This window comes from Salarias fasciatus, chromosome 18 (assembly GCF_902148845.1).
Source record: "Salarias fasciatus chromosome 18, fSalaFa1.1, whole genome shotgun sequence".
Classification (NCBI taxonomy): Eukaryota; Metazoa; Chordata; class Actinopteri; order Blenniiformes; family Blenniidae; genus Salarias; species Salarias fasciatus.
The window spans coordinates 28,688,938-28,701,710 of NC_043762.1; the positions used below are offsets into that span (position 1 = coordinate 28,688,938).

At 46.0% G+C, this 12,773-nt stretch overlaps 1 protein-coding gene across 1 annotated transcript in view; it reads right to left on the bottom strand.

Moving 5' to 3' along the window:
• The window catches only part of st6galnac3 (ST6 (alpha-N-acetyl-neuraminyl-2,3-beta-galactosyl-1,3)-N-acetylgalactosaminide alpha-2,6-sialyltransferase 3), a 63,792-nt gene that overhangs the window by 19,145 nt on the left and 31,874 nt on the right, over window positions 1-12,773 (bottom strand). The gene's annotated exons all lie outside the window — the stretch shown is intronic.

Consider the following 12,773-nt stretch of genomic DNA (forward strand, 5'->3'; position numbering starts at 1 on the left):
GGGAAAACCAACATCAGCAGGTTTCAGAGTCTACGGATCATGGATAAAGTCAAACTGTTTGTACTTCCTGGACGAACGTGTTGAACACATTTGTTTCATTTGTCCAGTATTTTTCCTCTCATGTCTGAAACGTTTTAAACGCCCACAACTTCATTTTCTCCATCCGCATAATTCCACATTCCTTCACGGGGAAGGCTCTAACCAGTCGCGAGGCCAGCAGTGAACATTATGCGTGCTCGCTCCCACATGGGCCACTCGTGGGTCGGTAATGAGCTCGCGAACCGGCGCCATGGAAACCGACCAGCTGTCAACCAATAATCTTCCCGCGGCCCAGCTGTCACCTGTCACCTGTCAGCAGCAGGTCTGGGATTCTAATCCGCCGTGAGGAAGGGACAACAACAACAACAAAAGGGAATTTTAAGAAGCGTCCCTGCTGCACCAAGCCGAATTAGAACGAGTGCAGGATAGTTGAAGCAGACACGGGTGTTACTTGGATTTCCATGTCCCTTGTATCTGACAGAAGAGCTCAATAAGAGCATTGATTTTCTTCCCTCTCTCTGCTTCTCTTGGTTTAATTGCACTGAAGCTAATGCATCCAATTCCCCAAAGTCTGGCTGCACCGTCAGTGATGCATGTAATGTACTGAAGCTATTGCTAGTCACGCCTTTTACCCAGAACCTCGCAGGAAGTAAGCGTGAGCGGGGAATTGCATTTGTTTTGGACCCGGCCGATAATCTGACGGAACGAGATTAGAGAGCCGGGGCGAGAGGAGTTCAGGTAACAACTTCTGACACATCTGCAGCCTGAACAGACTGAAAACACCTGAAAAAGGAGTGTGTGCACATCCTGCACAACATTCAGGTCAGATTTGAGACGGGAAAATCAATCAGGGCAAACCAAAAAAAGTCTCCGTATGCTCAGTGAATTACGATTTCAAACTTATTATTTAACTGAAAATGGCACCAATTAGACGCCTTTCAACAGCTCAAAGAAGCCCATTATGATACAACAGGTGATTATTATCATTCCTCAAAGACATAATGGGGCATTGTGGGAAATAGTACTCTGTAAAAGAAAAACGTTGAAGAAAAAGGATTTTGTTGATGGAAGAAATGATCGATCTTCAAGAGAAGTAATCTTGAACACAGTCTTCCTCCTGTGTGCAGAAATGCACCATTTTTGCATTTTTATTTCCGTTGTTGTGTAAACAGACCCCCAAAACGCCTCAAAAGTTTCAGGTTTTCTCTGGAAATCAGCTCCAGAGTCTCTCATTAACCTCATATGCATGTTTTAAGGACTGTGGAATCAAAATAGACACAACTCATATATGTAAAGGGAAAACATGCAAAATCCTCGAAGCAAGGACGCACTTCCTGTGAGCAGAGAGTCCTAACGAATACTGTGTGCCCCTGTATAGGATTATTAGTTTAAAGAATAGATGAAGCTTAGAGATGAACCACCTTGACTTCGTACAACGGCTGAGGGTGAGGCTGAAATGCAAAGTTTTACAGATAAAACTCTATTAACAAAAAGTCCCGACCCTCGGGCTGCAGAGAAGGAAAACCGTGAAGGTGAAGCAAAGAAGAGCAACCTGAGCTCCCCTCCAAAATACTGAACGTCGTCTCAGTTCGGGGAAAAGCATTTCTAACTCTGCTGCTCTTTCAACGCCAGAATGCAGGAAATTTAGAAAAAGTGTGATTTTAAGTCTTTTCACTGACATTAATTTTTTATTGTTTCTGCCACCGACTGACTGAATAAATCGCAGGTTACAGAAAGACTGACGGGTTGATCAAAAATGAAAATAAATGCTAGCGGCGCCTCTAATTCAAAGCGCCCACCATGAATGAAAGAGTTGCTCACTTCGTCTCACTAGAACTGTTTCAAATGTCATTCCTGCAGCCGATTTTTACAGGATTCACAGGAATACATCTTGAAATGTGGAGCCCTGATCGGCCGGTTTGAGTCCCGCCATCACCTGCGACCGCAGCACAAAGCTCGGCACACTTCACAGAGAAAAACAGCCTTTTGTTTTCATGCATTATTCACAGTGAATATTAAGTGTCTGAGAGATTAAAGCCTGGTGCGTGCTGAGAGGCTGGTTCTTTTTTTTTTTTTTTCTTAACCAGATAGAGTTCGCAACATCAGGAAAGGTTTTTAAGTCCTTTGACATCAAACAAAAAGCCTGGACCAGTCCCATCAGCCGGAAACCGCTCGCACACATCTCTTCTCAAATGAACAAATAAAGCCGAGCTGCAATTGGCCGAAGGTCAGGAGAGGTGAGCGGGAGTCTGAAAGGGTTTGTTAAAAGTGAACGAGTTTTATGGCGAGAATGAGACGGAGGAAAAGAGAGAGAGAGAGAGAGAGAGAGATAAGTGGTGAGTGTGAGCGTTCACGGCCTATTCAACATGCTAATGGGATGCCCGTCCAGGACCGGGGGAGCGAAAACCAAGGATTAGCAAAACAGATGAGGCCCAATTTATGAGATTTCTCCCGGGACGGAGATCAAGACAAAGACCTTAGATCCTGAATTACACACAGAACTACTGATTATCATTGATTTAAAGCTCAATAATCAATTAATCTCGCTTGTTCTGCTGAATTATTTAGAGCAGAGTCCTCCTGGGCGCGACACCTCGGAGAGCCTCACAACAGGGAGTAATCCCAATAACGGCGGCGCGATTAAGCACTCCCCGGCTGCTCTTAAGCCACACCGGGTCCTCCCTCCTACAGTATAAAGAAGATTTACGGCGGCTCGCAAAGAAGTTTTTAATATGCAACACCCTCCCGCTCTTGGCTTTACGGGCGTCTTCCGGGGGTTTGCTGCTCCTACTTTACATTTTCACGTTCATCACACCACATTATGCCGATGACAGATCGTCCCGCGCGCAAACCAGAAGTCTGAGCAGCGTGACAGACGAAATAATGAAGCGATCGCTCTTCCTTTAACGCGCAATGCATTCGCTAATGTGGCACATTTATACAGGGGCAGAGCTCACTGCATAGACAGCGTATATATATATATATATGTACATACCATTCTACATGCAGCGCATACGCTCGTGCACATGGAGGAGTTCATTTTGTAGAGAACAATTAAAACTGATTCTAAAAACAGAGCCGTGACAGGTACAGCTGGTACAGATGGTCTGAAACAAGTCATTCAAATCCAATCACTGCCCGAATGAGAAGTGGAGTTTATTCAGAGAAAGCATTCAATCACAGTAATCTGATGAGCGCCGCAGCCTGACATCTTATTCTGTGTCACATTGATCCAGAACGCGTGCAGAAGGAGTGCACATGCACAGAGGCAGCATTTCTACCAGCGTCAGAGAAAGGCGTGTTTTCCCACGTTCACAGGTCGATGTAGTTGGAGCATGGACCAAAAGCTGCGTTTTCAGCGGCTCTGAGCTTCGTCGCAGCTAAACGTGAAGAGAGTTTTGCATTTTGACTTGAAGATGTTGTATAAAAAAGAGCTTTAATCGAGATGTAATCCTCTAAAGATGTAGTCCACTAAATACATCTGGCTTGTAAATGAAAACCGCTTCCCTTTGTGTTCATCTAAAGACATACAGCAATATAAAAGAACATCTACAATTACTTGAATACCTAGAACGAACTGAAGGTTACAAGGAAAGCTAAGTGTATTTTCAACATGATGAGGGTTTTATTAATAAATGCCTCCAGAACATCCAATAGCCACGCCTTCTGTTTGTGGCTCCTGCTTCCTTTTTTTAAAATGCATTTAATAACTTGACTTTAAACGTTTTCTGGCAAATGTGCTGAACGATCCTAAATGCTGCCTGCTGCAGTGCTTCTCCTCAGGGAAAAGGCAGAAGCTTCCCAGGGCAAAACTGTTTCTGCAGCCTTCAGCATCTTTTCCAAACTTTAAGCTTTGACGCTAACAGGATCTCGGAGGCAGAGGGTTAGCTAGCAGCTACAGGAGCGCTCGCCGCTGATGATCTCTGTCACCTTACGATAGGAAATGTGAATAAATGAACCAGAAACACAATTTATGTGTTTATATTTGTGTCATTTACACTTTTCGTGTTCATCCGGTGGATCAGACCGGATTCTCTGGCAGGTCCTTCATGGTCTGCTGCTAGTTTGAGAACAACTGTTACAGAAAAAAAGAAACTAACAATGAAAATGTTGATTTAATATAGAAATATTATATTATAAAGAATTCATTATTTTGTTGCACACAAATCCAACAACGTAGACGTTGATCGAGATGTATGTTTGTGCTCTATTCTGCACATCAGTGTACCTCACTATGTGATGCTAACATGAACACTTCCACTAGCGCCAAGTCTGTAACATCTAAAAACAGCATTAACCTAAAACATAAAGACATTTCAAGACCACGACTGTCTGTATTTGTGGAACAGAGTCGAAGCCGGCCTTGTTCTTGCAGAGTATAACGTGCTATTGGTTGGACCGGGATGTATTTTAGCGTCTGAAGGGTCTTTTGAGCTGCGAGCCGCAGACGAAGCTGCTGCTGTTGCCATGATTTGTGAGTCAGTATGTTTAGAAATCCACATGCAAAACGCGGTGCACTCCAACTGATTGAAAGCAGGCCTGAAAGCTGCTGTTTGTCAGGCAAAGAAAAGCACTGAATTATTATTTGTCGCCGGGGTGAGGAACTCCCAGAAGAACAGGCACGGCTCTGTTTAGAGAGATGAGGCTTTGACAAGTTTACAAGCAGATTTTAATGCCGCTGCCAAGAGGTGGCTGCCTCTCCTTTCACACAGTGTTGTACAACTATAATCTGAAGTCAGGAGTTCACGTCCCATTTGGAGCCAAACCCGTCAGACAGGATGCATTAATCTGCACGGCGCGCTGCGTCCTCTTGCTCAGGACATCCGATGGACGACACGTCCTCGTCCAAAGGTTTGGGCTTGTTTTGCAGATTATTCGATTGTAATTCAGAATGTAATGTAATTCAGAGCATTGAGTCACATGGTGTTGGAGGAGAAAGAGGCAAAGCCGTCCGATCCGCGGAGCAACTTAGAATTCAGCAGCTGCCGCAGTTAAAATGTCAAACAATGGCTCGGGAGAGGAAGACGGGGCGGAGGAGGAGGAGGAGGAGGAGGAGGAGGAGGAGGGCAAGTGGTAAAAATGTACAGCGGTGTTCCTGAGAAACGCTCTCAACGCCTGACTGTAGCGCTGCCGAGGCTGTCACCTTGACGGCGGCGCTGCGGAAACGAGCCGAGGGGAGCGAGCGGCAGCCATTCAGATAAGCTCGCCGCGCTTCCCGCTGTGTTCCGACACTCATCTGCAAAGCTGATTAATGTGAGGCTGGAGATATTTGCAGACCATTAGCACTGCTGAAAATGAACACTGATGTTCGTGGGTTTTATATATTGTTCTCCCAGGAGCCACGAGGCAGGTGATTTATTGCGTTCATTTTGCATTTATTCTTCTATTACACGGTGTGGATACTGGCCTTTTAATGACAATGCAGAAAAAATGTTGGACCGCCTCAAATCACAGTAAAACAAAAAGCCAAACCAAGAACAATAACCGTAAGTGCCTTTAACGGCATCCTTCTATTTATCTCAATCCCGTCTGCGATCTTACTCCTGATGGCTCCACTGTTTTTAGTACTCCGCGTTTTCTTCCTGCTCAATTGTATTTTATCTTTTGCTGCATGAGCTATATTTCTCAATCGGGCAAATAAAGTTTCATTTTACCTTATGGTTGAATATGGAGAATATAACCCTTCAAAGGCCAAAGTAACAGTCTTGTGAAAACCGTACAGTAAATATGCGAGACGCTGCTGGGGGACGATGGAGCGCAGACACATCCGTAATGCATAATGACACACTAAAACACGGAATAATGAGGGCATTCTGTCTTTTTTAGTGTGTTGCTTTCAGAAGCCACACAGGCATTAGATCTAACAAGGCCTTTCAGACGAGGCTGCTCGCCATGTGACTGCTGGAGCAGGTACGTGGGAGATCTGGGCCGAGCGAGCCGCAAAGCAGAGCAGCTCCTGTGGCTGCAGGCTGCGTTACTACCCAGCTCCCACGATGACCGACTCACGCCAGCCAGACATGCATCTGCTTCATTCCAAAGGCGAAGGAGCTTCTGTGACCCGAGTGTTGTGACATAAAAGCAGAGCTCATGTGCCAATATCGCAGCACGGTACAAAAAAATCCAATTAAAATAAAACTGGAGAAGAAAGGAACAAAACAGACACAAAGCGTGGACACAAAAGCATGTGGGGAGTTCTGTCAACATGACCGTGCACTGCTGGACAAAGCCAAGGTCCTTGAAATAATGATTTTTCTGATTCTGCAGTGGGAGACCTTGGGAGCTCAGAGCCCTGACGCCACGCCGCACAAAGCAGCCTTTAGAAACGATCGGAAAGTGAAAATGCATCCTGGAACAGTTCACGGGAAATGTGCCTCCACTGTGGGGTTCACGCCTGCCCACATTTAATCTAATAACTGAATAGGAACCTATTCCCGGACAATTAGCATGTTTACGTCGTGTTAATCTGCAGAGTGAAGGCCGCTGGGACGGAGTGTGAAGGTGGAAGGGTTTTATGACCGCTGCGATGTGTTGCAGGGTTCACTCCGACACATGGCCTCACAATTCCCCATTCAGAATAAAAACGGTGAATCCTTTGTATAAAAATCCTTCCTCCTCCTGCATTCATTGTGTGTAATCTGGAGCAACACCACTGATGGCCTGTAGGGGCAGAGTTTCAGATCATGCAGCATAAACGACATATCTCTTCAGGAAAAGACGGGACTGTGGACAGAAGCAAATCTACAACATGACCCTGAGACGAAAAGCTATGAAACGATTGAGAGGACCATCGACCTTCTGCATCACATTCCCCCGAGCTGCACTGCCCTGGTGGTCAACCAGTGAATAAATCTAAAAATCAGACAAAATGAGTGGATTTTCAGTCGTTAAATGTTGTTACCATTATGAGTCGAACCGTTTATAAGAACGTGTCACAGTGAATGCAGTACTCACACGTGAAGGTTCATCATTCAAAAACTGAAAATCCATCTGTTGGATCCTTGTCTCAATCGAAACTAACGATTGAGCGCACACTCAGAACTTACAACAACATTAATTCCTTCATCCTCACATGCACACCGTTTGAGAGGACGCGGTCGTTCCTGGAGACCCGCGAGACTCTAGAATCAAACTACGGCTGAAGGGACATAAACTGAAGATTGCTGCTTTTAAAACTGACAAATTTAAAGCAAAAAGTCTTCTTTCAAAATGGACGAAGCATCCAGAAACAATTACAACCTATTTTTTTTCTGCCTTTTTGACGATCCAAGGGGAAATTCATTCACGGCTGAATTTCTTCTTCCAACTAATAGTTTTTCTGGCGTCAGTCGGACATAAATGCAAATGGTCTTCAGCCGCGGCTGCGCTCGGCTGACAGTTTGCTTTTCTCCGTCCAACAAACGCCTCATTTCTCTCTCAATCGGGGTCACGGGGCTCGGAGGACGCCGCGGCGCTGATCCCTTCTTCCCTTTGACAGCAGGCGGCCTGGTGGCATTTCCTGTGCGTCTGACTTGACCGCCGCCGACCCGGAACGCCGGGCGAATCGTGTCTCGGGGTTTCCACGGGCTTCATTTAATAAGATAATTTCACAGCAATTATAGGCTTTCAACACAGAAATGTAATGTGATTACATGCTCGCTCAGTGACAGACTCTCAGCCTGGACGGCGCTCGACGAGCTCGCCGCTCATTTTTGCGAAGGGGAATCAGAGTTTTATGCGGGGAGAGGAACAACAGTGGCTCCTCCCGCTCCCCTCTTCTCTTTAAACGGCTCGCTGCGATAAGCGTGAAATCGCAGTTATGTAGCAACGCGGCAAACACCGTTTCAATCTCCCGCAGGAGGCGGCGGCAGCGATTCCACGGGCCGCCGTTTCTCTTCCCGACATCACAACGCAAACCAACTACAGATACAGTCACGTACGCCGCCGCCTGTGAACAGCGAGCGGCGCCGCGGAGTCGTCTGACACCGAGCCGGCCGCCGCTCTCAACGACACCGACACGCAGATCGCATCAACAGCGCTCAGCGAGTCGGGGTCTCTTCGTCGTTCCTTCGCTCTGGCCTGAAAGGGTTCAGGGTCGGGCAGGTTCAGCCTCTTTCTGAGACGTTCTCTGGGGCGGAGCTGGTTTCTGTATTAAAGCACAACAAAGTGAAGCAGACGCATCGCAGCCATGAGGAATCACCACACCCTCACTGTTATCAGGCTCTGGCCTAAAGCCAGCCGCAGCTTCACCCTCTCCATCAGCGGAACTGACATGAAGCTATATGAAAACAGTTCAAAAATAAAGCTTGCTGGTTCAAATCCCTCGCCTAGCCCTTTGAGCAAGACAGTGGAGTGGGAGCTGTGCTGCCGCCGCAGTAGGAGCTGGTGTTTGGATGAATGTGATCAACGCTGTAAAGTGATTCCGGACCTGCTGAAGTGGAAGGAAGACATTTCAGTTTTAATGTCCGGAATATTTGAAACAAAGTCCCTGAAACCCTCCGACTCACTTCTTGTCCTGTTGCTGCTCGCTTTCTCAAAACATTCATTTGAATGCTGCACGGCATCTTCACCTCTGCTGCTCTTATCTTTTTAAAACATCTGGGATGTGTTTATCTTCGCCTGCCTGTTTTTATTCATCTTTCTTGTTGCCTTTGCTCCTGCATGTCTGCCACTGTAAACCATTTAGAAGTGTCTTGCTGAAACGTGTGAGAGTTTCCATGCGCTGCTTTTCTGAAGCGGTTAGCGATACTCCTCCCCGTCCTGCTTACTGAGCGTCGCTTCAGCATTAACCTCTACCGCTTTAATAACTTCTCATGATTAAAGGAGGAAACGTTCGAGTCCTGAAAGCAGCATTAAACCTTCAGCCTGTATCTGCGTCGGCCACCTTGAACGAACGTTAGCCCGCCTCAATAAGAGCGTCTGCTGCGGTTTGCATGTTTCCCTCCCAGCTGTGTCATTAACACTTCTCCCTATCACCAGCGTCCATATCGCAGAGCATCTTCCTTCAGACAGCTGATGAAACACATTTGGCGAAGACAGTCAAAGACAGTCCGCCATGGCGATGAAGTACAGTTCAGTGTGTGTTTGGACACAGGGGAGCTGGAAACACTCCCTGTCGGTCAGTTCACACTTCCCTTACAGCAGCACATCCTCAGCACGACCACAAAATCATTTTAAGAGCCGTTCACATCGACAATCCCGAGCAGGATCTCTGCGGAGCTGGATGGCGTCTCATCTGAAGCTGCTTCGGGACGAGTGAGCGCCGGCTGGGAGGGGACGGCCACTGAGGATGAAGCCCGATTGCACCGCCGTGACATTCACGCTAATAAAAACAGATTAAAATAAAATCCAACACGCATTTGGAGGGCCGAGAGAGAGAGAGAGAGAGAGAGAGAGAGAGAGAGAGAGAGAGGGGGGGGGGGGGGGGGGGGGGGCATCTGTGATTCTGATGACTCACTTCTGATGATGAATCACGGATGAAACACTCATTTCTGGATTCTGTTATCTAACCGGGAACCTTCTGAAGATGACATCTGCGGTTTGGCTTGTTTGGTGTCAAACCTGTGGTTTCCTGTGTGTTTCCACTCACTTTGATATTTTCCTGCAATTATAGCTTTCAGGATTCAGATCTGGTCCGTTCTGATCATCTGCCAACCACAGCAGCAGCACAGCTTTCAAGAAGTCAGGGCAAAATCCTTCAGCGAGCTGTAAACTGATGGTAAAGTGACTTATGGAGTTTATTTTGAGCCACTACGCATTAAAACGAGGACTCTAATTTCTAGTGCTGTCAATTTTAATCGCGATTAATCCATTGAGGTCTGCCAATTGGGTCAAAGAAAAGAACTAGAGGATAATAGTGTTTTTTCCTGACATTGGGACTGATTTATGAGGATTAGATTCTTCATTGCAATTAATCTCAACTTTAAAAAAAGTTAATTGTTGACAGTTCTCCATGAATTAATCACGATTAATTGCGATCAATGCAATTAAATTGCGATCAATGCGATTAAAACTGACAGCACTACTAATTTCATGTCTGCATTGTAGGGTAATTGAAAGGTAAACTGGCAAAAGGAGTAAATGAGGCGTGAATGAATATCACCGGGGTTTTCTTGAAGTGAAAGGTTAGCTGTGGAGTTTTGACCGTGAGCCTTGCTGTTGACTAATGCTTTAACGAGTAGCGGCACACAGTGACTGAAGTCCATCTGCAGCGCTGCAGCAGACACACCGGTCCATTTACTGTTTGAGAAAGCGTCACTGCGTCAGTATCTGCAGTGTGAAACAAAGGGAGCTCTGATTCAACGCCGTTCAAACAATACCTGCTTGGTGCAACTCTGAGAAAAGTTAAAAAGAAAGAATACATTTAAAAAAAAAAGCAAAAGCAATGAATTCCACATTTAACTGGGTGTTAAAACAAAGGACTGGCTCCATATAAAAATAGAAAACCATATAAAAGTTAGTGTTTTTTTATTGTTATGTGCAGAACTGAACAGGCTCAGAATGTTTCACAAGCTCAGTGTGACCATCTTTAAATAACCGAGCATATCTCTGCTCGCAAACTCACAAATTTAACCACATTTCACTTTGATAGTCTTTTATATTTTTCTGTCGCCGCCACCAAAGTAACAGCTGTTTTTTCACTCATTAAACACATTCCTGATGGTCTTTACTGTCAACGTCTGCGCTGCTCTAACGTGGTTTCTCACTTCCTTACCCTCGTTTTGAACAGAGTAAACCTAAACTCAGTCCTGTTCAGAGCCAAATACTGGCCAAAATATAACATTTTACCACTGATCTGACATGTTATTATTACATTAAGGAGCAGTATTCAGTCATTGTAATAAAAAATGTAATAATGGGAGCAAAAATTGTAATGATTCTGCTGAACCAATCTGGGTCCATTCACAGATGCATTCACCTTTTATTTTCATTCTAATAAATTTCTATTGAATGTTTCTTGAGCAGCCAGTGAAGAGAAAGCGGCCTGAAGTGGACTGACGCTCTACTCATGCTTTATGCTTATCAGAGGAAGCTGCAGACCAGCTGCTGTGCCAATCCTTGACTTAATATAATACAATATGAAAAAAAAAAAAGAACTGTAAGATTAGTGAGGAAAATAATTTAACTGTGAGACATTTGAGAAAAAAGAAACCCTCGCCGAACAAAGAACTCCAGGAAACACTGACCTACATCTGAAGACGACTGCTTCTGAAGATTAGGGACAAATAACATTACTCACACTATCGGAAACAGAGGGAAGGTGTCAGACCAGCGAGAACACACACACACACACACACACACACACACACACACACACACACACCCATATCTCCATCTACACACACAGCAGCAGGCTGGGGAGTGGGGATCGGGGTCAGTTGGGCCCGGGTGGCAGCACTGTAACGTGACAGTGTGATTTAAGTGCCGTGTCGCTGTAAGGTCTGTTATCTGCCGCCGTTAACAGGGCCGCCGCGGCGATACGCTCCGACAGCCGGCCGCCGCGGCTCAGGAGGCTCCGCCGATAACACCGGAGGCTGCAACCCGCCGCCGCAGCGCGCAGCTACATGAATCATATGTTTAAGCGGCTGTCAGCCGCGTCCACGGCCAGAGGCTTCAGCCTTTCATTTCCACTGCTTCGACAGTGTAATTATCAGCCGTCAGGTCAGAGGAGACGATGACAGGATGAATCCAGAATACAGGAGGATGGAGCCCGGTCAGGTCACACGTCCAAAGCTAAACGTTTTAGTTCTTTTTTTACTGAAATCAGAGAGCTGAGTTCATTCCTGCATTGTGAGTTGATGGAATCAATAATTGGATGAAAACTCATTTCGCCTCTGTATATTCTGATAAAACACTCATTGTTTAGGTTTCTTTTTTTCCCCCTGAAGCCTTGAGTGAGCGAGGTGTTGTCGGAGCTGGCATATTGTTTCATTTCCCTCCTGCTAAGAACAACACCTCCATTCCCTCTGAGAAACACACTGCAGCAGCAGACACTGCTCCATCCCAAACCCACAACTCCTGCCAGGTGTGGTGGTTTGTTTACATGCTGGAGAACACACTAAAAGAAGGCTGCATGCTGTTGTTTTAAAGACTTTCTCACTGGAATTTAAAAACTGTTTGGAGGAACATTGTTAATGTCTCTGTAAGATGTGAGTGGTTTAAATTCAGTTTGAACAGAATCTTGTGACAAAGCAGGAACATTCGTTCAAAACGTTAAAGTACTTGATTTTTAAATGATTTAGCTGATGGAATGTTTCAATTTTATGGTTATGATGGTTGAGAAATTAAGGTTATTTGATAAATTTATATAAGAACGCTATGATCTGATCCTGCTGGGTGGTTTGAATGTTTTCTTCGTCCCCTGTGGTCCTGGTCCTCCTTCCTTGGTGGCCGGATTCTGAGCTGACTCAGCATGACCGTGGCGGTCTGCGCAGTCGCCCCCGTTTGGAGCGCCGTGACCTCCACCATTCCGATCCCCCCGCGGTGTGATTTCCTCGGCTACGTCCAGAAATGACCGAGCTTCCCGACAAGCCGTCTGAGCCACTTTCCCACAGACGGTTCCGTGGTCGACTGTCAAATCAACCGGCGGCGGAGTCGCATTCCCCCTTGATTCAGTGAGCGAGTCAAAGCTGTGGAGGCTCATCTACCGGCCGGCTGCAGCAGTCTGGATGGATCTGTAGTTTGACTAAATGAGCAGCAGACAATCAGAAAGTGTCCGTGCAGCGGAATGAGAGCCGTTTCTGCATTTCAATACGTTG